This window comes from Cyprinus carpio, chromosome A20, assembly GCF_018340385.1.
Source record: "Cyprinus carpio isolate SPL01 chromosome A20, ASM1834038v1, whole genome shotgun sequence".
Lineage (NCBI taxonomy): Eukaryota > Metazoa > Chordata > Actinopteri > Cypriniformes > Cyprinidae > Cyprinus > Cyprinus carpio.
The window spans coordinates 4,543,555-4,569,645 of record NC_056591.1 but is presented as its reverse complement, the minus strand read 5'-3'; the positions used below and the strand labels follow the sequence as shown (position 1 = coordinate 4,569,645).

The 26,091-nt window shown below is 36.1% G+C and overlaps 1 pseudogene; it reads left to right on the top strand.

Moving 5' to 3' along the window:
* LOC109085788 overlaps positions 1 to 24,442 on the top strand; it is a 31,352-nt pseudogene extending 6,910 nt beyond the window's left edge.
* The last annotated feature ends 1,649 nt before the right edge of the window (positions 24,443 to 26,091 follow it).

Below are 26,091 nucleotides of genomic sequence, written 5' to 3'. Positions count from 1 at the left end.
GAGATCTTCCTGTGAGCGTCAGCTGTTTCTGCAATCTGCCAAGAGAGCGTATTCTCTACACAAATTCACAGAGTGTGTCTTTCATTCCCCTTTGACATTTTGTCCCAGTGTCCCAGATGTTATTCTGATGACTTTGTCCAATTTGTGCAATGCAATTTCTGGACCTTTTTTCTTAACATCTGTATTATTTTCTTGCTAGAAAATTTTGTCATTAACTTTATTAAGTGTTATTTTTGGGGTTCATGAAATCAGTCATACTGTAAGTATCCTGCTTTCAACTTCATTCGTTCATCCCACATAGATAATTTCTACATGGTGTATCACTGTCACTAAAGGGACACTGTGATGATAAAATGAGATTGGAGGAATAATTTGAATGTTTTCGTGTTCTCTGCAAAACTTTTGCATTCCCCTGAGAAAGTTGTTTGTTTGAACGTTTGTGATGGAAATAAGAAAACTATATTTTAATGCTTTTACATGCAGACACAATTTTTTTTGTTGACTGCAATACTTTTGTGAGAGAATGTGAGAATTATAATTTTCCTCTAATCTCTTTTTTTTTCTCGATCACCAAGTCTCCTTAGGGGCTCCATACCTAAAATCTCCAAAACGGGATCTTCATATATCCTCTTGCTTTTGAAGAATTGTGGGTCTGCCTGTTCATGTTTGCTAGAAAGAACTGATCATCCACAAACCTGAATACCCTGGGCATGTCTGCAGACAGGAAAACTTTCTGAGCTGTTGGCGTCCCAGTGATCTGGTGAGGATGAGATTGGAGGAGTGTGTGCCCTCACCAGTACAACAGTGGTCTCATTTTAGCAAATCATGGGATTATGGACTTTTGCATACTTTGGAAATTTGCAGCGTGTTCTGCAAAACTGGAAACTGCTGAATTGTTGAAAATGAATGCTCAGCTTGTGCTGGCATTTCGGCCATGATGCAAATAGTTTTTTTTTTTCTTTTTTTCTCAGTTTTCTTCCCTCTTTCCCTTTACTTGTATTTTCTTACCTCTGTGATTAAGCATCCTGCTTAGAAACAGGCCAAGCCACTATTTATAGTTTGGAAAATTAATACATTTCTTCAAATCATCAAATTTTCTTGACCACTGCCTTGCTGTGGTTTTTGCTGTATTCAGTCTCCAGCAATATGTAGAGCTTATCTAAAAGCCAAGTGGCTTTACAAAGTGTATTAATGAAAGAACAGCATCTCTGAATAATTATGTTCTTAAGCTATCTTACACAGTTTGCTTTTGCTCTTAGGTGCTCTTAGGTTTTTAGCCATGCAGCAACATTCCAGGAGCATTCCACGCTTCAGAAGCTGTGAGACAGACAGACCTTTATAAATTGGACAGACCTTTACATAAATCTATCCTTTTTTGCCTTGCAAGGGACATCCATTTTAGCTTAGATGAAGCTGTTTATTGACTCAATAATTTGATTCTGTCCTCTTTGCAATAAGGTTCAATTAAAGTGCCTCTATTATGCCATTTTAAAGGTTCATAATATTGTTTTGGGAGTCTCCTACAGTAAGATAACATGCATGCAAGGTCAAAAAATGCTTTAGTTTTCTCAAAATATGTAATTAATATCATCTTATTTTCCAAAGATTTGTTCGAAGCAATTCCAAGATTAAGTATCTCTAAACCTATCCTTTCTGTGAGCCTATACTCTGAAGTGAAAATACATTTGAATTTATAAATTTACTTTCACAGTATAGGACACAGCGTCTTCTCGACATGAGGTTAACCACACGAACAATCTACAGTGTTTGAGAGCAGGGTCAGGTTGTTCACGGCCGGACAACGTAGAACATACAGTAGGTGGGAATTATGCAAATGTGTTACCCTGTGACGTGTAGCTGTTCAAATTACTGATGACTTGTTTAGGCTCTTCATAGTTCATTCTTTTGGGAGACGATAACTTTATTTGCCTTGCACTTTCAACTCTACAACTTTGCAGATCGTTTACATTCACATACCGCTACATTACACGCTGCATGAAAGTTAATATTTGAAATGGTGTAATGGGGCACTTTATTTTTTTCGTTTTATTTTTGTGAAAACCATTACTTAATTTACATAACTGATACACAACATGAAATAGTTCTGTACTTTTAAAAATCACTTTTGAGCTTACAGACCGAGAAAGATCTGAGCAGGTTAAGCTCTAGTTTCATTTATGGAATAAAGCGAAACCCTCCAGCATCAGTCACCTGTTGCTAGGATACCATTTTTTGTGTTTTTGGAGGATAGTGTGTGCTATCCTCTCCTGTGGTATTGTCACTTTGCTATTTTTTTTTTTAACTTCAAAGGATGTCAAGGCTTGTTTCAAAAATGCCATCAGTCTCTCATTCACCAATGAATGAATAGAACAACAGTTGTCTTGCAAACCAAAGAACATTTCTCGCTAGAAACAAGCCTGAAAATTGATATGCAACAACACTGCAGCAAACGTCAGATGTCTTATCACAGAAACTGTCCTTACACTAGGGACACTGTCCCTGATTTTATGAAAAACACAAATGAGGTTGTTATGTAAACTACACTAATTGGGAAACTCATGAATCTGGTGAAAGATATCACTGGTGGAGCTCTGACAGATGTGTCAGTCTGGGCTCTGCAAAACCTGCACTGAAGCGGTTTCTATCAGATAAAATCAGAGCTTGCCTGAGGTCTTCATATTGTGGCTCCATTAGTGCCCAGTGGGACCAGTGAACATTCAGTGGTCAGAGATTATACAGGACACTGGTTTGGTGGTAGGCACTAAGACGGGCGAGAATGCATTTGAAAATGGCCTCAGGTTTCTGCGGGACCTCATAGACAGATCTTGAAATGTCACCTGGATCTGGTGTAGGAAAGAGGCATGTTTTAAAATTCACACTCCTACTATCCCACAAGGAGACCACAGAAGCAGAAGCTATACTGCATGGACATGCACTTTTATGTTCCGATAGACCTTCAGCCCTTATGGAAAGACATGGCTTGGAGAGCGATGCAGGCATGGCTGTGGTTCATTAGCATGTTGAAGTAATATTTTTCCAGGGTCAGTTGCATAATATGTGGGAAGATAATAACAAGGAGACCTGACCATGGAAGTATAAACATAGGCACCATTAAATATACCCAAACTAAGGCTATAGACTTGTTGTTTTGTAATATAGACTTGAATCCATCATTGTTTAAAGTTAAAATTTTATGACTGATAGCTCTTTGAAAATATTGTCGCATTGTGTAAAATATTAGCTTAGAAAATATATTTTTTTATTTATTTAAATGTATGTGTGATTTGTTTGTTTGATATTTAGTTAATTAGTAATGCAAAGTTCCATTTTCAGCAGCCATTACTCCAGTCTTCAGTGTTGATCAGTATGAAATCATTCAAAAATGCAGATTTATTCAAGAAACCTTTATTATTATTATTATAGCATGGAAGATGTAGATGTTTTCTCTCTCTCTCTCTCTCTCTCTCTCTCTGAATTCTTTGATGGTTATACATTTAAAAAAACAACAACAACAGCAATTAACTGAATTAGTTTGACACTTGTTGTAATGTTTAGTTATCTAAATGTGAGTTAAGTGTCCACAAGCATCCACATATTTTTAGGACCACTGCATTGTACACATTCCAGCCTTTTATAAATGTATAATGAGCTGCTAGTCTTCTAAAATAGCTTTCAGATTGTTTTAGTTGAGCTCATTCAGAAAGCGTGTCAAGTTGTACTCTCAGTAGCAGTTCCTCTACAAAATGCAAATTATTTACTTTTGTACTTTTTCCACTTGTGAAAGTTTTTTCTTTCTCTATTTTTTTATTATTTTTTTTCATATACTACACAGCCAAGTGAAATGAGAACAGCGGTAGAACTTGAATATTCCCAAGTTGCCTTGTTAAGTTTCTTGTGAAACATCTTCAGTCCACTGCAAGCAACCATACATTATAAATAGGGCACTTATGACTGTTATATAAAACCACAGTAGACACCAAAATGCTCTGAAATGTTTTTGACTAAGAACAAGAATTTAAACAAGAAATATTGGTACATGTTCACACATGTTGTTCTGACACCTTCAAGTCAAATTGCTCTGAGCTGTTGAGAAGTCAGTTCAGTCTTTGTTTTTGTTTTGTTTTTTGTCTCATGTTTCTCTTTTTTCCCTGAGACTATAGGCATCTGCAAATAAAATTGCACAACTTCCAGTAAATATCCCATGAGCAATCTCGCTGTCATTTCAAACTCTAAGGTCATGGTTCATGTCTCATATGAAATCTGTGAGTCTTTTTGACTTGCTGCATTATGTCCACATTGTAAAATATTGAGATTTCTCTCCAGCGATCTCTGTAATGTTAGTGGTCCGTGGCAGAGGAGTAGAAATTTGTACTTGCCCAGAAACAACACAGATAATTGAAGTTCATGTCTTCCTAGATAAACTCATTGGGTTACATAAGGGTTCCCTTGCCAGTGGTGAGATCACACCCTTTACCCGGCTAAGAGGATGCACTGAAATTTTGAGGCTTGTGGTGTCAGCATTACTTAAAACTCTGTGGAATTGGCTAGAATTGTACCGCAGGCGCTCTGCATGCCACCCACCAGCAAACAAACAGCTTAAATACTCCAGCCTGCCCTGTGTGTGTCTGTCTGCTCTTAAGAGAATTAAAAGTGGGAGGCACATCTACACGTGAACATAATGGATTGGCAGGTGTTTTTGTTTTTTTCTTTTTTTTTACGTACAGTTTTTATAATTACTTTGTTCAGTGAATGACAATGTATGGTTGGTCAACTAGTGATACACCAATATGGCATCCAGGCCGATTCATCAAAAGGGCTCGCAAAATTTCAAAATACCTGGTAGCCCCTCGGGCAGGCACTCTACAGATTTTGGTAGCCCGAAATAAATTTAACTAGACCAATATTTAGCAATTTTGAGGTTATTAATCACATTCTGACATTTATGTGAATTCTCCAACTAAATGTCGAATTAAACGCAACATATTAAGTTTTGGTCTTCCTCCAGCTTGATCAAGACAGCTGATCCGTTGTGCAAGTGACCCCACAAAGAAAATGATATTTCTTAGGCAGTCAGCTATATTTTTATGCCATCTGACGGATTAAAAATAAACATGTCATGTTACATTTAAAATGTACATTTTCTTTGACTTCAACACAAGGGAATGAGAACAAGGGGTTATATTTTCTGAAAGCACTGTTTAATTTAAAATGTCTGGGAGCTCAAGCTTATAAAACAGATTATTGTAACAGTTTGAAGACTAGGTGTCACACATCTTAGAGGTGAAGTGTCAAGTGTAATATTAATGCATCAATTAGTGGCAGTAAACGGAAATACAAAAAAAAGACTCTTCCACTAATCTGGACAAAGAGCAGTGTTTTATAAGACTCAGAAATTCAGAAATGTTATCGATTTGACTGCAGTGACACTACTGGATAAAAAAAAAAGACTTGAACTGAATTGAGCTGAATAATGACACAGTTGTCTTATGAGCAGCCCTTTAAAGTGTTTAATAATTGATTTGCTACAAATTTGCAAAATGAACACTGGTTATTGATATAAATTGAATTAACGTTGAACTAAATCAAGCTGAATAATGACATTTGATCTGCTTTACAGCTAAAATTGAAGTAACTGAATTTGCAACACTGTTATTTTCCTGTTTATTGCTGCAAAGTTGCTTTGAAAGTGGTTTGTATTGTATGAAGTAATAAATGTGACTTGAAACTGCCACAAAACCACATTATTTACACTTTCTGTAGAGTCAGCATATAAATGACTTGTAGTTGTCTTTGAATATTATAATGGGATAGAAAAAGATAAAAGACAATTTTCCTAGCTTAGGTATTGATTGAAGGTGTAATGTAATGGCTTACGTTCTTCTGTGGAACACAAAAGAAGGTATCTGTTTTTGTCCATACAATGAGTCGTTGGGATCCAGTCTTGTTTTAGTCATTCAGTCCAGCTGTTTTCTGCATGTTTGTGACCAATTCTCATCATTACCACTCTTTCTACCAGTGCTCATTGACTGCAATTTTCTCCTAAGATTAGTTGTAGTGTTGTGAAGTCTGATTCATTTTCTTTATTGTTTGATATGTTAAATAATATCAATGAACCTGGTTAAAACAACTAATTGATTTGAATTATCACTGTTGTTTCCAATGAAGTTACATAGATCTGGGTCAAATCTCATGCTGCTTTTGGTTCTAATATGATGCTTTGTTTGTTTGAATTCCTAGCACAACATGGCAACCAAAGGTTTGAGATTATTGAGAAGTGGGATGTGTTTACCTGGTGAGGCCTGATGAATAGCAGGCGAGGGAGTGTTCGAAAAAACATTTTAAAACAATTCAGTATTTTTGTTTAGTCAAGCAGAAAGTAAACAGATAGGTGCAGGTTCTAAAAAAATCAAAAATTGTCTATGAGCTGGTGATAATTTGGAATAGTATTCTGGTAAAATTTAAAGTGTTTTTAAATCTGATACGTTAAACTGGTGATTGCTGTCTTCACCTTCGGTGTAAGACTGTACCCAGCTAACAGTATTTTGTTACAAGAACGTTCTCCAAATATTCAGTGTTGGTTCTAGGAACATAAAAAAATTTCCAGTTTTCTTGATGTTAGAGGAACGCTTTTAAAAGGTATGATGTTCCTCAAAGGTTCTGTCAACTTAGTTTTGATTTAAAATTCAACATTCTAGGAATGTTGATTTGCAACATTCCAAGAACACAAAAAATATCCAGTTTCATTAATGTTAGTAGAGTGACATACTTAAATAACATTAAAGTAAATTAAATAACATTCTTCTAACACAAAAACTAAGGAAACTGGATATTTTTATGTTCTTGGAATGTTATAAATCAATGTTCCTAGAATGTTTTAAATCAAAATTAAGTTGAAAGAACATTTGAGGAACATCATACCTTTTAAAAGCGTTCCTCTAACGTAAAGAAAACCTGGACACTTTTTTATGTTCCCAGAACCAACACTGAATATTTGGAGAATGTTCTTATAACAAAATTCTGTTAGCTGGGTAGACACAGTTTGTAGATGGCTGTAGGTTGTAGCACAGGTTGTAGTAGTCTTTGTGGTGTTTTCAAGTGAATTTTTGATTTTTGTTTATAATTGAAATTTTTTTCATGTTTGCATTTTTTTCACCACAGTCGGCATTCATTGCTTCGTGTTCATTGATGTTGGTTTGGTGTGTCTGGACCTGGATTTTTCAACCATTTTTTATGAATTGTCAGCTGAAAATTGTTAGAACAGTGATAGCACAAGTCTTCTCAACAAGTAGCACAATTTGTATATAATGTACATTTTCCAGTTTTAAAAAAACTAGTTTGTCCAAGTCCCTAATAGAGAAGTAGTGATAGCGAACAATCTATAGCCGATGAACATGAACTCACTATACAAACATGTCTTCTCTCAATCTATTTCTGTCTTTCGCTAACATTCTTTGTTTTCTCCTCTCATCTTTCTTACTTCCTCTATCCTCCAGTGAGACAAGAAAGGTCATGCAGGCTTAAAAAAAAAGATTTTGTCTGACTTTCTCTTTTTAGCCAAGTTTGAATTCTAAACTGAGTGAATTTAGTGGGGGTTTTTTGTTTTTTTTCCCTCTTCATCCGGTCTGCAGATTTCCCACTCTCTTTAATTTAAATTTCATTGTCTGCCTTGCTGTAGTTTTCTAACAGAAATGAGATTCAGATTGTATGGAATGAATTATTATAGGGACTGTTGTTTTCTGCTTTGGACTGCCACGTCTTGCTGCAATTAATCCAGCAACTTAAATTTTTTCAATTTTAAATGAACACACCCATTTAAAGCTTTCACTTTGAGTTTTTCCCACTAGTTTTTCCTTTCTGTTTCTCTCCTTCAAGACTCACTAGCAGTTTATTCACACACACTCAACACACACAGAGTTTTGATTTGGCTGTATTTAAAACGCATGCTTGCACACAGGAGGCAGCGCCCAAAGTATTGCAACAGACATTCAAAGGAAACTGAATGACCATTTCTGTAGGCTCATCAGCCTGTTTCCAAGAAGTAGGAACTCATCTCAATTCTCTCTGAACAAACCCTGCTGCATTTGTAGGCTTTGGGTGTGACTGCTGTTGGAAGGGACTGCTTGTGATGTCATGAAGACAGCTTAACAGTCGCTGCTCATGTGGCCTGTCCTGAAGATTCCCGTGAGAGCCTTGTGCCGCAGTGGTGGCTATAGAAGTGGGTCATAGAATTGCTGATGCTATTGGAAGCGAACAAAGCGAGAGGGACAGCCCCCCGCTGCCCCACCCCCACATGCTCATCCCACGTTTTGCCACCACACATAAAAAAAACCCATGTCATTTCACTGAGCTAATGTGCACAAATAGCTGATCAGCACATCAGATGTATTTGATCATTGTGCAGTCCTGTCTCCTTAATACATTCAAGACTGAGTCTCAAACTACAAAATGCTATAGGCCTACTTGTGTGCTAGAAAGGAATTACATATATTGTTTTTTTACTATATAATTGCATAACAATAAAGACTACGGATATACACAACAGACCATACAAACACACCTATGAAACAAATATTTTGGAGGTTTTACAAGGAGCTGAAGGTTTAAATAATGCCCAAAAGTTTAAGTTACTAAATCCGGGTACTAAATCCCACACAATGCATATAAAGTAAAATACTAACATCACTTTGAATTTGCAACATGTCCACTTCATTTGCAATGCGCAAGTAAAGCTATTTTTTTTTTTCCATGAATGTGCAAAAGTAACTAGAAGAATACAAATTGGACCTAAACTCAAGCTATTTGTGTTTTTTGTTCTACAAACTACTGTGGTTTTTAATTATGATAATAAATTTAAATAATATGATAAGAAATACCAGTTTACAATAAGAACTGGTAATAACTGGAAGCGAATGACACCAAAATATTAAGTCCTTGCTGTACGTAAAAAAAAAAGGTGGGGTTAATATAACAGTAAAATTCTATTTATGCATTGGCATATGAACTGTTACATACATTAAAGTCTAAAACTGATAAAATAAAATCAGTTTAAAATTAAAAAACTTAAATTGAATTACAATTTTAAAAAACTGTTTAAAATTCATTATTTAATGTCAGAAATTTATGAAAATTATTTTCTTTTTCAGTTTTGAACAATCAAAAGCTCCCTGGAATGATGGAAACTGAATAGTTTTGGGTAGTGGAGTCCTATTTCTAGTAGCTGGTTCTGGTTGGAATGATTTTTGGTAGTGGGTGGATCTCTTCACTTGGACGCTGGTCCGGGGTTTTGTGTTTCAGAGTTGATTCATAATCATCTTGGCCTGTGCCCATCGTTCAGTCAGCCAGATGAAGTTAGATTAGAGTGTCACTAGGGATTTGTAGCCGCCAGCACTGCCTCACTGTTCACTGATGAGGGTTTTATTTAGACATGGCAGTGGGTTTATCTATTAGGCTAATAACTAATGCCGCCCATATTCTACACCCTGTAAACCACAGCCATGTCTTTATTTCAGAGGATATATGAACAACATTATTGCAAGGCTTTCATTTTTGCTAAACATTGAACATAAGTGCTTGGATTAAATGATTAAAATCAGCAAAAAGTAAATTCAGTGCACATAAACTTTTCTTGCTTCATAAGGACCTTTTGGCTGTAACAGTTTCCCAGCTAACTCAGCACATTTTTAATCTTTGGATGGCTAATGTATAAAAAAAAAAAGTTTCAAAAGGATAAATCAAAGTGTGTGCTTTATTTCATGGTCAACATTGTACGTGGTAGGAAACTCAAGAAGGTCGGAAAGCCAGGTGTCTCAGTTGGTCAGTGAGACCAGATGTAAAATTGCAGTGTTATATATTTTACAAATAGGAAATATTTTATGGCAGTGTAAAGTCTGATCTGAGTGCCTGTTACGATGCTCCTAGTTGTTTCCATGAAACCAGTTCAAATGGTCTTTTTCAAACGTTTTTTAATCTTTTCAAAACTATGATTTAACGATATGTTTGCTTCATTACTCAAAAATGTTTCCAGTAAAAATCCTCTGTTTTTCAGTTATATATAACAGTATATACTGTTCTATATTTTATATACTGCAGTATAATAGTTTTATCTTTCACTTAAAATGATAGTGTAATGTGCAATCTTATAATTCAATTTTGTTCCATTTTTGTTTCAGTCTTGCATGTTATGAAGTCTATGGTGACATGAGTTTTCCATGCATTCTTGGCCTGAACCTTGATGCCAGCCCAGAATTAAATGAGCAGCATTACTCATTGATTGCTTGCGTCCAAAGTTACTGGCTTTCTACAGACCACATCAAACCACAAATGATTCTTTTTGGTCATTTGAATTCTTTGACAAAGTATACAGAGAAAATGAAATGAGCTCAACTGTGGTTATCAGAAGGGAAGATCATTTTAAGATTAAAGAAACCGTGGGATTAAATTAAAATCACATATGCATAAGAAATCAAGTAAACTGAATCAAATAAATCAAAACAAACCCCAAAATAGACCACAGGCTGTATGCTCTCAGTCTTTAATTAAACTGAAATTTCCAGCAGTTTAAATCTCATTCAGGGCTGTTTATTTAGTTCAGTAGAGTAAAAAATTAGTATACGGAATTAAACAACAAATACTAATTTATTCTTTGACAACAGTATCAATCACTAGTTCTTTTTCTTTCTTTCTTTTTTTTCACTTTAGAATTCTAATTGATCTTTTCCTTTCTTTGTCTTTCAGATCCATCCTCAAACTACATTCGCCATTAAAACCAAGGTCCGGATTCTAGGGGACAGTAACAACAAACTGTTGTCACAAGTAAGGACTGACTTAAAAACATGCTTTCTTCCTAAAGCACTTGAAAATATGAGTAATCTAGACCTAGATTTGCCATTGGTGGCATTAGTGGTGGTAGTTTGGGGTTTTGAAAGAGGCAGCCAATCTTTAATTCATGGTGGGTCAAACTGTGTTAAAGTGGCTCACAGAATCCCCTCCAGCAGGAAGAAGGAGCAGTTTACCGTCACGCCAGGATTGTGCAGGCATCTCTGAGCGTCTGTGGCCTCAATTTAACCTCCCTTGTGGAGAATGAGTGGATTTTACCAACCAAAAGTGTATTTAAAGTTCACCTACAGTATTTATCCTGAAGGCACCACAATCAATCTGCCTATCATCAAATGTCACAAATGTATTCACCCACCAGAGTACAGACATCTACAGCAAACCACTTACTGTGAACCCATCCTGCAGAACAGCGTTACACCCCACTCTCCTCTGCACTTGAATAGGACTTCTTTCACCTCCAGCTTGTGTAGATGTGTAGGTAGAAAAAAAGGTTAATATTTAAAAAACTGGGAGCAATTACATTTCATAGCTTCACAGAGGTTCCTATTTTAAAGCTCACTGTACTTGAAGGTAAAAGGATAGTTTACCCAAAAATCTAAAGATTAACTGTACTCTGACAAATAAGGCTAGTGCTGCAACTACAGTAATAATTGTTTTGACCAAAGCTTACCAAGGCTGCATTTATTTGATGATAAAAAATACAGGAAAACAGTAATATGGTAACAGTAATATGGTGAAATATTATTACTTTTTTCTACTTTAAAATATTTAAAAATGTAATTTATTCCTGTGGCGCAAGGAATGAAGATCATTACTCCAGTCTTCAGTGTGAAATAATATTTTAAAAATCATTCTAATATGCTGCTCAAGAAACATTAGTTATTATTTTCGTGTTTTCGATATTGAAATTTGCATAATATTTTTTGTGGAAACTGTGATACAGTACCATTCAAAAGTTTAAGGTAAGATTAAAAAAGGAAAAAAGATAATAATTAATTAATATTTTCATTCAGCAAGAATATATTGATCAAAAGTGAAAGTAAAGAGATCGATGAATCCTGAATTATTATTTTTTCAACATTCATAGTTTTGTTTTCAAGAACCATTATTGATAATTAAACACTTATAATAAGTGAATAATAACTGAGGGAGCATCAAATGAGCATTTCTGAAGGATCAAGTGACCCTGAAGCCTGGAGTAATGAGCTGAAAAGTCAGCTTTTTTAATAATATTAAAATCGGCAAATTAGATGATAAAAGTATAAAATAAAATAATTTCAGAAGGATAATGTAACACTGAAGACCATAGTAATGGTCCCTGAAAGTTTGCCTTACTTTACTTCTGCAATTTTTGAACAAATAAACGCAGCCTTGGTGAGCATGAGAGACTTCTTTCAGAAACATCATAAATATATAAATACATTTCATACTTCTAAATCGTGTTCTCTGATGTGCTTTGTCCACATACATTCAAACGTGTTGCTATTATATCTCAGGTTTGACCTCAGTGACATCAGAACATAAATGTGACCTCCATTATGACTGTGTTGTGGATTCATTAAAGCTTGAAATGTACCTGAACAAGTCGTATTGACAATTTTTTATTATATCTTCAGGATCCCCTTTCACTTTCATCATGCAAAAGAGCAGCCAGAACATTCTTTAGCTTTCACATTGTGTTCCTTGGAAGAAAGAGGGTCAGAATGACATGGTGGTGGCATAAATGATGACTGAATTTAAAATTTTTGGGTGATTTATTCTATCAGTCTCCAGTGAAAATGAAAACACTGTGTGGGCACTGGAAATACTAACTACAAAGCAGTTTATATGAAGGCCTTTGTGGGTAGCATTCATCACAGTATTCATAGAAACAAAGCTGGCCACAGTCTTGAAAGAGTCCTTGAATCTGCAATAATTCTCTTTTAATCATATATCCTCCTCATTACGTTTTTCATTGCCCAGCCCCCCTCTGTCTTGCAGTGGATGTGGGTGTACTAGACGGTGGTACGCTTAAATTGTTACGCCTTTTTCAAGGCATATCTATTTGAGTCTCTTGCATGGAACATCTGAAAGCATTTTAGATAGCCCCAGGATGGATAGCACTTTGTAAAGTTATGATTAAAATGCAAGAGAGTTACTTTCTCCCTCTGGTCAAATAAGAGAAAACGGTTTGCGTCTCATCGCCGCAGTCCTCTGAGAATGAGTAAATTCACTTGAAGCAGGATTAATTCAGACGAGAGCTCAATCCTTTGAGAACGCTGTCCTGAGCTGAACATGAACTGAGCTGAACTCTTGATTTCCCAGGATAGTACCTACAATAAGCTTTTCCTAAAAGCCATTTCAACTGTTGTGATAGATGGTTTGCAATTTACTTTAAACCCACATGACCCTGAGAATGACAGGTCTGTTTTCATGGAAAGGTCCAGAAAGCCTTGACCTGGTAGAAGAAACTGGTCACACACCTGATCGTGTAATTTTTGCCTGATTGTGATAGATTTTGGACTAATAACGAATGTGCACTGCATGTGCAGCAGTGCGTTTGGAATGTAATTGTTGTTTTGTAATATTAGACATTCTTTCAGTATTTCCTTTGCCTTAATTATTTTGCCAGTGGCTTTCATTTTGATTAGCAGTCTTTGAAATTGAAAATGAAGGCTAAGCTGCAAAATCGAACACAACATTGTAGTTGTGTCGACAATTTGGTTTTAACTCGGAGCCCAATAATAGGCTAACGTTTCACATTAGAAATCAACTAAATCATTTTATTAAAGGGATAGTTCACCCAAAAAAAATTAAAATGAACCCCTTGATTCACTGACTTTTCTTCATTCAGGACGAATACAATCGGAGTTGTTTTTTAAAAATGGCCTGGTTTTTGCCAAACTTTTTTAATTAATGGAGTGAATGTGGTTTGAGATTTTGAAGCCCAATAAAGTGCATCCATCCATCATAAAAAGGGCTCCACACTGCTCCGAGGGATAACAACAGGTGTAATAATAATTAGGCCTGATTTTATTTTTATTTTCAATTCTACACTGAAATATCACATATCTGTGAGGATATTTCACAAAATTAAGACAGTTGAAAGGATTGCATTCCCCTCTGGTGACATGAGATGACCAACTAATGCTGAATGTCCTGCAAAACCATGCATACGAAGTCCAAACAATATTATCTGTATAGTTAATCTGGTTATGATAGCCCTTGTGAAGAAACTGTATGAACATGTACTTGTATTTGATTAATTGGTTTGTGAAATGTGTTTTGTGTTCTCCAGCCCTGTAGCCGTTATAGCTTATCAAAGCTGTCCATGAAGGTAATTTTACCACACTTTTGCTCAGTGGTGGTGGAGCTCTATGTCCTCCTAGCTCTCTTCTTGCTTGTTTCTTATCTTTACATTCACATTCTTTGTGACTTTCAAAAGGCTGGTGTGTATATTGGCATGCTAGGATAAGCGCTTGTGCTAACATGGCTGGCTGGACTGTGCTCGGGGGCTTCTGGCGCATGAGCTCATATGCTTGTCCCTCTGTGTTGAATCGTCTTTCCGATCGTATTATTTATTCAAGCAGCACAGGTAGTGCAGTGTCAATTTTTCATATCTGACAAACTGATGGATGTAAAGATGAATGTGAACATATTTAAGTTTTTAATAAATGTCAACTTATCTATCTTGGGTATCATCCCATATCTTCTCTAAGAGAATGCACCTCTCTGTGTTTGAGCACTGTCTGTCTTGTTTAAATCCAGTTTAATTGCTTAAAATCATATTTGACTGCCCAGCAAAGTAAGGTTGTGCATATTTTCGAAGCTAACTAGATTTTGGGTTGTCTGTATGATTAGTTGACTAGTCGGTCATAAATAAACATTATAATTAGGGTCCATCATACACTCACAGAAAAAAAGGTACAAAAGCTGTCACTGGGGCGGTACCTTTTCAGAAGGTACACTTTTGTATTATTTAGTCCTAAGGGTGCATATTAGTACCTTAAAAGTACATATAAGTACCAAAATGTTACATATTAGTTCATTTTGAAAAGATACCATCCCAGTGACAGCTTTTATAGCTTGTTTTTATAGTTGTGTTTGCCTGTTTTTTTAATTGTCGCACTTCATTGGATAGTGTTTTAGGGTTAACAGAAATGTCTGTAAAATTACTGGTTAATGACCTGGCTAAAGATTACTGTTTTTTTTTTTTTTTTTTTTTTATCTAAGGCTACGTTTACACGACAACGATGTAGTCAAAAATGGTAAAGTTTTTCCATTGTGTTTTTAAAATATTGCACGTATACACGACAGCATTTTTAAAACGATTCGCGTTTACACATATCCGTGAAAACATCCAAAAACACTGTATTATGTCTGCCAGACCAGTAGTTGGCGCTGTCACCTTGTTAGTAAACAGTACCTGTGGGGAAGTGACGATTATATGTTGTATATGATGCGTCTCCACTGTTGGTTGTAATATTGGTGAAGTAAATCCACACTTTGCTGATGAAGCGGTTAGCAACTCTTGAGCAGCAACAACAGTACCATGTACTCCACCATTGTTGAGTATGTTTTTGCGCTTGCCTTTAAAATCGACACTTACTGCACATGTCTACATACAGTACCTAACACGTACTACACACATGCATGACGTCACCATTTTCAAAGATTCCCGTTTTGGGTGTTTACACAGGAACGATAACGGTGGCATTTTTAAAAACTTGCACTTTGAAACCCATTTTCAAAAATATGCATTTTCAGTCCCCAAAACACCGTTGTCGTGTAAACGAACAGGCAAAATGCATAAAAAGTTTACCGTTTTTGGCTGAAGATGTTGTCGTGTAAACGGCCCCTAACAGTGTAGTGACCTCAGCAACTGACTATTCTGTTGTTGAGGGTGACAGTGTGATCATATCCATTCCTAGTATGATGGTAACATATCTAACATGTGCAAAAGATTTACTTGTAGTCATGTTTCACTAATTTATTTTTTCTGATGTCGTCAGAGCAACAACACAGTCAGTGAGGAATGTTGGCCCTTTAAAACAGGTTGCATTCCAGCAGTGCAGGTATCGTTCTTGTTGCCACAATGATAAAAAATAACGTCAGTCTACAGGAATTTCTGACACTTCCTCAGTGCTTTCAGGTTCATTTAAAACAAAGATATGTCTAGAACAAAAATGTGTGAAAAAAGCAACATAGAGAGCACTTTTGACTTCTGGAACCCATTGTATATAATTCCACACCACATCTGGGTCCCTCTGGTTTTTATGTCCTTTGTCTTTCTCAGACAAAAGCACATCTCTGTTAGAATTGTTGGAGAAGAGCTGTGTTACACAGCTGTGTGGTCATTTCTCAACAAACATCAGAGAGGATGAATATCCTGATCGGTGAAGGATAGAAAGCTTTCCAAGGATAATATGTTATTTTAGAAACTGAAGAGGCATATTTTTTAACAATCAAACATACAAACAACAAATATCAGAAACCGAAAGTATTGATATACTGGTAACGCTTTGCAATAAGGTTCCATTAGTTATTATTAGTTAATGTATTAACATGAATGACGATGACAATATATTTATTACAGTATTTGTTAACGTTCTTTGTTAACGTTAGGTTTATGTTCAAAATCTTAATGTTAATTCACAGTGCATTAACTAATGTTAACAAGCACAACTTTTGATTTTAATAATACATTTGTAAATCTTAAATGTTTATTATGAACTAAGATTGCGGCAAAAAATGCAGTAGGAGTATTGTTCATTCATAGTTCATGTTAAATAAAGTTGTTAACTAAGGTTAACTAATGAAACTTGTTGTAAAGTGTAACCAATATACTAAATTAACAATCCACAGTTTGTTTGTTTGTTTTATTTATTTTTTGATCCCACAAGTTTCAAGAACTGTATGTTTCTGATAAGACAATAGTTATTTATAGTTATTCGTTAGTGGTTTAATGGTTATTGATAGTTTGGAATTTTAATATAGATCCGAGTTTGATTATTTTAATAATCATTTTTTAATTAAAATACTTTTTAAGTCATCCTGTGGCCCCCTTGAAAAAATTGCTGAGGCCCTCTAGTCATTGCCGTTGGAGGTCTGCAAATTATATGTTTGCAAAATAATTAAAATATGTTAAAATACAATAATAACTGCACTAAATCATAGCATGCAATGATGCAACTAAATGATTTTTTGTCCCTCCCCACACACTGAAATATATCAAGTAAAAAAAAATTAAAATACATTTGTAATTTTGATTTCATTGTATTTTTTATTTTAATATAAAAATAAAATGATTGAAAATATAAAAATGGAGAATGGTTTGTGTGAGGGGTGGGTTTAGGGTTAGAATTAGAGTTAGGCTAAGGGAATAGAAAATACAGTTTGTATAGTATAAAAATCATTACGCCTATGGAATGTCCCAATAAAACGTGTGTGTGTGTGTGTGTGTGTGTGTGTGTGTGTGTGTGTGTGTTCAAATTACACAGAAAGTGCATACAAACAAAAATAGAACTTGTCTACACAAGTACATCAGTCCTGGATCAAGGTGTCCTAAATACCATAGATGGCTAGTGGGTGATACAGTCTGTTTAAGTTGCAGGCAGATGTGAAGCTCACTTCTGCCTTGCAGCCTCCTTAAACACAGTTCCTCTGCTAAAAGAGAGCAACAGAGTTATTTATAGGGTCTTTCTTATAGTGATCACATGCATTCAGGGAACATGAAAAGCAAGACATTGAAATGTCATAAGGATCACTGGTGATTAGAGATGATGCCAGCTGGAGCCTGTGGGTGTCTCTATTATAGCAGCATGAAGAGATTCCAGCTTACTTTCTATGGACAAGAATTCCTAAGGATGGCAGAAGCTGCGTGGGAGTTTGTTTTCTGGTGCTGAGTTTCCATTCATCTCGGAAACTCTGAATTTCAAACTTCACACTTGGGAAACTGCAACAGAATGCAACTTTGGATGTCAGACTTCCTAATTCGAAACTTGATCAGTGCAGGAATGAGCCATCACACAAACACGGCGGCACCCAGTCAAATGTGTATCTCCTGAGCATCAAGCAATGGAACACTTTCATGGATGAAAGTTGAATAAATCTAGTAGGAATATCCCACATAAGTGTGTACAGTATATACATCCAAGCCAGCAAAGACCTTTAATGTCCACTCAGTAGCCATCTTAGAAACAGCCCCCAGGTAGTTATTTTCTATGTAGGGAATAGACACACAGCTCTGCTTGAGTGAGAAAAGACCAACGTCTCCAAATCTGTTTCGATAACATTTTTCAAGCTAGTCCAGCTAGCCAAGAGTTAGTCAAGACTCTGTTGAAAAAAAACAGCATATGCTGGTTAGGTATGTTTTGAAGCATGGAAGCTGGTTTGAGCTGGTTTAAGCTGGTTCTGAGCAGGAGCTAGTTGCATAGGGCCTGCTTAGGACCAGCACATGACCTGCTTAAACCAGTTCATGACCAGTTAAGGACTAGCACATGACAAGCTCAAACCAGCTGCTATGCTTCAAAACATACCTTACCAACATATGCTGTTTTTTTGTTGTTGTTTTTTTTAACAGTGGAGTTAATAAACAGTACTTTTTCTCTCTCTCTTTTAATTTAAGGGATTGTTCACACCAAAATGGAAATTCTGTCATCATTTTCTCACTCTCCACTTGTTCCAAACCTGTACATTGGTAACCAAACAGATGGCAGTAGCTATTGAGTTCTTTAAATACTATGGAAGTCAATGGCTACTGTCAACTGAGAAAAACACATAGGTTTGGAACAATTTAAAGGTGAGTAAATGACAGATCTATCATTTTTAGAGTGAACAATCCCTTTAAAGCAAGAAGATATTCCCAATTTCTATGAATCATTTCTCCTCTTTTCTCATACTGGTTGTGATCTCCAGACTTAAAAAAAACTTTCTTTCACACCCTTTTTTCTTGCCACTTCTGTTTTCTCTGAGAACAGTGAAGTATGTTTAGTTCAGTGTGATATTTTATATGCACTGAGTCTCTCTTTTGTCATTCGGCAGTGTAATCAGGGAGACCTGCGAGCCCTGCGGAAGGGCATGACGCTCTACCACTCAGAATCACAGCTGTCTTCACTCCCCCAGAGGCAGGAGGCCATACTGAATGTGAGTGATCTTCTCCAAGTCACTGTACATACAAATCAATCCAAGCATATTTTAGCATGTTTCATTTGCGTATTTGTAATCATCTGAAATATGCTGTGACTATTATTCCAAAGTGATTTAGTCCTAAATAATGCAATTAACTTCATGTGAGAAAAACGTGCGCCAAGCACACACATTTGAAATGAGAGATAATTCATTCCCACATGTCCATTTAAATTTTAAACAAATGTTACATTTGTTTTGCCATTCATAATGAATGTTTTTAAATGAATAGTATACTGTCAAAAAAAAGGACGCAAAGATAGAATACAAGAATATGTCCTGAAAAGTTTTTCCCTTGCGTTTTTTAAAAGTTTCACGTATACAAGATAACATTTACAAATGATTCACGTTTACACATATCCACAAAAACAAAAACACTGTATTATGTGTACCAGACCAGTAGTTGGCGCTGTCACCTTGTTAGTAAACAGTACCTGTGGGGAAGTGATGATTATATGTTGTATATGATGCGTCTCCACTGTTGGTTGTGATATTGGTGAAGTAAATCCACACTTTTCTGAAGAAGCTTAGCAAATTCTTGAGCAGCAACAACAGTACCATGAACTCCACCATTGTTGTCTATGTTTGTTCGCGCTTGCCTTTAAAATCAACACGTACTGTGCATGTCTACATACCTAACACGTACTATGCATGCATGATGTCATGTTTTCAAAGATTCCCGTATTGGATGTTTACACAGAAATGATAACAATGGCGTTTTCAAAAACTTGCACTTTAAAACCCGTTTGTAAAAATATGCGTTTTCAGTCCCCAAAACACTGTTGTTGTGTAAACGAACAGGCAAAAAGCATGAAAAGTTTCCCATTTTTGGCTGAAAATGTTGTCGTGTGAACGGCCCCTCAGTCTAATCAGTTTGCCACTATTCAGCAACAATGTGGGAAAAAATGAGATCCTTGGTGCGTCAAATCTTTCCTCCGGCGTACATTGCTATAGGCTTTTCCTGTATAGAACTGGAGGCACTTATCTTTGAAAACTTTTCCCTTTCATTTTCCCCTGGAAAATTAGCAGACCTGCTGAAAATACGATGAACGAATAAATGGAAAAGCAAATGCGCCTTTGAACATGTAGCCTTCAGCCTGTGCACAGGAAGTCTCGCCTCTGTGTGTTTCATGTTGCATGCTTGCTTGAAACAATCTTGCCATTGTCAGCTGAAAGTCTTTACAGCGTTAATGCAGAGCTTGACTTGAATTCCTCTAAATTCAAACTCAGCATCTCCTCTGAGAAAACAGGTCGGCCTCCTGTTTATTCCGTTTGATCTTTCATGTTTTATAGATTTTTGGTGTCACTTCTAAGCAGTGTGTGGATTGAACAAAGGCATCAGACATTTCCATTGCACAGCATTGTTTTGTGTGCGAAATTAGCCAATGATTTATCAGTTACATAGAACAATTAACGGACAGCTACTTTCAGCTGATTTAGTTTACGAATGGTTTACTTACTTTTTCATCCAGTTGCACTTTATTTGTGTTCACCTTTTATTTTTCATCAACAGTATGGTTTACTTGTGAATAAATATCTCTTTCATTCCATCTTCATTATCGGAATCAAAAACTCTTTGTTGACAAACTGACTCTCATTTTCAATTTTCATGATGACGTTAACATTGAAAAGTACATAACGTATTAGAAGAATGCAAATTTGTATTCCACTGCAGTTTTGCTGTCTAAGAATTGACACTAGAGTTTGTCCTCTTTAGTCAGCTCTTATTAGTCTAAACAGAGTGAGGACGTCTTTCTTCAACCATTTCAAAATAGGTTTCTGCATGGTGTTTCTATGGGAACCATCTCAAATTATGGAGAGCTCCTTCCAGAAGCTTTGATTGATAGGCTCTGTTATGAAAGATATAGAGAGGTGTATTTAGATGCTTATTAGATCATCAGCACACAGCAGAACACACAAGTGTTTTTTAAATGGAGTGATCTGTAGTCATCATCAGAATGAATGTATGCGGATCATGTCCGTCTCTCCTCATGCGCTATGAATGATTAAACACAGCCAGGGTTTTTGTCCTCTACAGCTGTCTGGGCTGCTGTGTGCGATGTTGAGCTAAGATGAATGTTTTAGATGGGATGTAGTTTCCATTATGAATGATCCTCATATCTCTGAGTTGAGACAGATAATTAACAATGATGAATTATTCAATAAATCACCAATGAGAACAGGACTGCATGATGATAATGGAGATGTGCTGTAGCTGGTATGTTTTTTGGTCCACAGTGATCTACAAGCTCAGCTAGTTCTCTGGTAGCTGCTAAGAAGGTAATCAGGAAAAAAAAAGCTTTTAAAAAGCAGTTCTACCTGCAGTCATCTTGGCTTCTATGTACATGAATGGTTTATGGTTATGGAATGGTTATGTTTACCTCTCTGTGCTTCCGCTGGTCAACCATTTAAACCAAACTGGACCCACTAATGACCAGCTATGAACCAGTTACCATGTTTCAGGGCTTTGAGATGATTTTTCCAGAAGGATGTTTTTTATGTTTTAAATCTTGCGCCCTCAGGCTTTCTTAGCTTTTAAAACAAGGCGTAGGTTTGGTTTGAAAAGTGGTTACAGGGAGGCAGGAGACACCCCTGCAATTATAATTTTTCAACAAACCAGCAATTAAATCAGTGAGTCACAGAAAGAAAAAAGTATATATATATTTTTTGTATCATGTAAAGATCTTTGTCACTTTTGATCAATTTAATTTATCCTTGCTGAATAGAAGTATCAATTTCTTAAAAAAAAAAAAAAAATCTTATTGACCCCGAACTTTTGAATAGTAGTGTATTCAGTATTTCACAGATATGTCACAGATACTGTTTAAACTGAACTGAGCTGATTGATGACATCACTGAATTCAATGATGAACTGCCTTTAACTGTCATTTGTGACGCACTGTTTTCCTAATTAATGTTGTTCAGTTGCTTTGACACGATCTGTTTTGTATAAAGCACTATATAAATAAAGGTGACTTGACTTGACTTGTATATGTCTTTTATACCTTTAACCAGTATGTGTGCCAGAGAGCAAACTGACCCCCTACGTGTTCTCTTCTCTAGGGGACTGGAAGGCTACAGACCAGCGAGTCGTCTCCTTCCACGTTCGTCTCATCTGTACAGAAACCTGAAGCTGTGGTTCATGCCATGAAGGTATACGAATTTTTCACACGTTATCAAACCAAATAGCATTTATATAAAGATAGAAAATAGCTATATAGAAGTTGTTTAATCAAAACAGGTTTCAATTGATAAAACCGTAGATATATTGTTCAAAATGAAGCGTTTGAACATTTTCTGATTAGATGTCAGTGAAATATGTTCATAGTCACTGTGATGAACTACATCTATTGTTTCTCTGCTAGGACACCTGTGGTCAGCTAATGAACTTCGAATTATGAAATCAGGAAATGAATTCATAAATTCACTAAAATCACCTTGATACCAGTTAATCCAAGTTAATCCTTTAAACCAAGTCTTCCTGAAGAGACACAATTGCTTTATATGATAACAGATTGAATTTACTAGAACATTAGAAGACTGGTGAAAATTATCTGTATCTGATGTGTCTAATTTAATATTGTTTTTATCGTTACAAAATATGTTTTGTTGTTAGCATAATTTAATGTTGAATGTCAAATAAAATGTTAAATGAAAAATAAGCTTTGTCCCTCTTTTTTGTTCTTTTTCTTGAAATGACATGATATGATATGCTCTTGACCATCTATTAACAGGTTCTGGAGGTCCATGATAATCTGGCCAAGCAGCTTCCAGAAGAAAGTGAAGAGGACCTGACTGAGAAGAAAGCCATAGTGCGGGAGATGTGCAATGTGAGTGTGTTTTCTTGATTTTTGGGATGGGTCTCTCAGGCTTGCTAAAACACATCGTGTACGATCCAATTATGTGACGTTCCATTCATTCAGTCGACCCTTTGCTAAAGCAATAAAGTACTTTTACAATATCACGCTTCATTTCCAGCCCATGATTAAAATCACGCTGTTCACAGAAAGTCCAGGTTCATTAATGGAACATTCTGTTAAGGTTTGCAAAGAAGTGTCAGAGTGGGTGTAGTTTATGGAGGGGTCAGTGAATGGACAGGTTGGTACACAGAGCTCATGATAGTTTGATCTGTTTGTTGGGCCCCTCAGTGGAATGTGTGAATGAAGAAATCCAGCTCGGAGCATAATAATGGACTTGTGTCCTTCTCACCTGGAAACTCCTGCCTGTTCAACACCATTCTGACCTCTGTTTCATAAGAGTTTCTGGGTGTTTTTGGCTGTTTTCACTTACTTTCTATGGCAAGAGTTCTGGGTGTTTTGGCTATAGGTGATTGTTAGATGTTGTTTTATGTGAAAAAGGGATAGTTTTGATTTTTTGTGATTGAGGGGCAAAATATATCATTATCATCAGCCAATATTACAAAAGGTTAATATTAGTTTTTTAATCATACATTTTCCATCATCTAATGCTCACTTAAAGACAGTTAAGTATTTACTAACAGCTTGCGCGAATGCAAACCCTCTTTTGGCATTAAAGAAACTACTGTGAGGATTTCCTTAAGACACGCAGTCAAAAATTAGCAAATGAAAAGGCATGTACAATTATTTTTGTGGCGGACCATATTGCATATGCATTTGTTGCCTATGGAGTTTCCCTTTCAAATGCAAAATGCATGGGAGGAGAGTATTTAAATATATCATGCAACGTGACCTTACTAAGGTTTTTGCAGTAGTCAGTTTTACTGGTATGTGCACCATTATTTAATGCCCCAAAACAGCATAACCCGTTTTGTGCTTGGCATGGCCTTTCATTTGCACACTGTCAGTGGGTTCCACTCCCATCAATGCTTTTATAGGATTGAGGTCTCACACTAAATTGGCCTATGCAGTAAATCTGGCCCTAAGACTTTAACACTTGCTAAATGTAATCTTTAAATTCAAATCTCAAAATGATAATCCGTTCTTTCACTGTACATTCATTTACTTGTAAAATGATTTATTTTAAAACGTTTTTGTCATTGGACAAAATATTATAAAATTTATTCATTCCTAATTAAATACAATGTATATATATATATATATATATATATATATATATATATATATATATATATATATATATATATATATATATATATAAGCCTAATTTACATAAAAAGGAGAGTGTTGAAAATGACAACAGCTTATAAGATGCAGGTTTTGCACTGGCATGCTGCATGTAAAAGTGGCACAGCTGTTTTTTGACTTCGTCCTTTTGTGTTCAGGTGGTGTGGCGAAAGCTCGGTGACGCGGCAGGATCAAAGCCGTCCATCCGACAGCAGCTCTCTGGGAATCAGTTCAAAGGTCCTCTATAGCAGCTCTAACACATGAGGAACCTCTCTCCTTCTGTTCAGCCACCATAAAGCTCCAGCAGGGCCAAACTGAGAAACTGCTCGCGACTACACAAAACGTTCCCATCACACTACCATCATCCGTGTCAAAATCATTTGGAGTCCAAACTATTGCCATTGATACTGGACCACTACACACCAGTTTTACAGATTTAGTGAATCAGCTTGAACATGTAAAGCAATAATCCGCATTGAAATAACATTGTTTGACTTTTGCTACGCAGTTGACAATTACTCGACGGTCAATGTAGATTCAGAGAAGAAACCTTAAAAGAGACTGGACCCATGAAGTGTTTACGACTGGCAGCTAGTCATGTTCAGTCAGCTTGCCCCTCTTCATAGTTTTTTTAGCATTACCTCATGTTTTTGTTTTTACATAGCAGTGATGTCAGAAATCTCATTATTGTTTCCTTGCACCCTTTTAGACAAAGTTAGGTCCATTAAACTGTGGTTAACTCCTTTCAGAGTGATACCAGATAAGGCTTACTCTCTGTGGTCTGGTACCCTTCCTACAGAAATGACTCTGAAAGATGATGTAAAATAAGTACAAAAGATTTAAATCACTTTATTATGTTGCCTTTTTAAGTGTTTTTACTTTTTCTAGTAGCTGTTTTTAATACGTACCAACTTTAACAGTGTATGGGGTGACTTAACAGCGCAACACTTTTTGAACAATGCAACTCAAAGACACAAAAGCAGTCACAAAACATGCTGAATCTGATTTTTTCCCTGTTCCTGGCGGTCACAGCTGAAATCCATTGTTTTTGTATATTTAAGATGTCAGATTTGAAAACGGTGTGCTGTGCATGCTAGACAATCAACAACTCTCAGGTCAGGTTGGGAAATTACAAGTATACATCATAACATGTCTGGAACAGTAGTTTGTCCTTTTCCAGCCCTTTTTAAGTCCTTGATTGACCCGTAAACAGTCAAGACTAATGCACCTGGCAGAAATAATTGTGCTAACCAGGCTCTCTGGTTCAACCCTGATGGGTGATCTGCCAGTCTAAAACTCCTCAAGCCCCTTTCTTAAGATTCAAGTCAAAAACTAACACACATGCAATCCTCCACACGAATGCACGACAGACGATGGCAGTGGGGTAAAAGTTTAAATTAAAGCACCTAGTGTTTCAAAAAGTGGACAAGTCCATTAATACGTCATGCCCCAATTTAATACTTCAGTCCATGAAAGTTTCATGAGCATTTCAGAAGTTGTTGCCAGGGATTCTCTGTCACTGTCAGCTAGTTTTATTGCCATTTGTTTTGGATGAAAAATGATCACAAGCCCTCATGAAATCCATTAGAATGCCTGTGATTCACAAAGTTATGCATATTTCAGTATTATTATTTTCTATATTTTGGCTAATTTGATATCTGCACAAGTTAGAAATAAGAGTGTAGCGCTTTCAGCACCATTTAACACATTTTATGTTTAAATTCCATCCATTTTCCCTCAAAAATCTGCAGGGCCTGCTATTCAGCAGGAAACTATTATTAAACATTAATCTGAAATGGTGATCAAGATCTGGATATAGCAAGTGGTGTTCAGCTAATTTAATAGTTTCATGTATGTGAGTCTTTTTCCTGCTATTTTGTCAAATAAACTGCTGAGTTCAGGCTCAGGCATGCTTATAAATGAAATACTGTGGCTGTGTTCAGAATGCAAAACTAGCATACTGATTATTGTGCAATGTATGCTA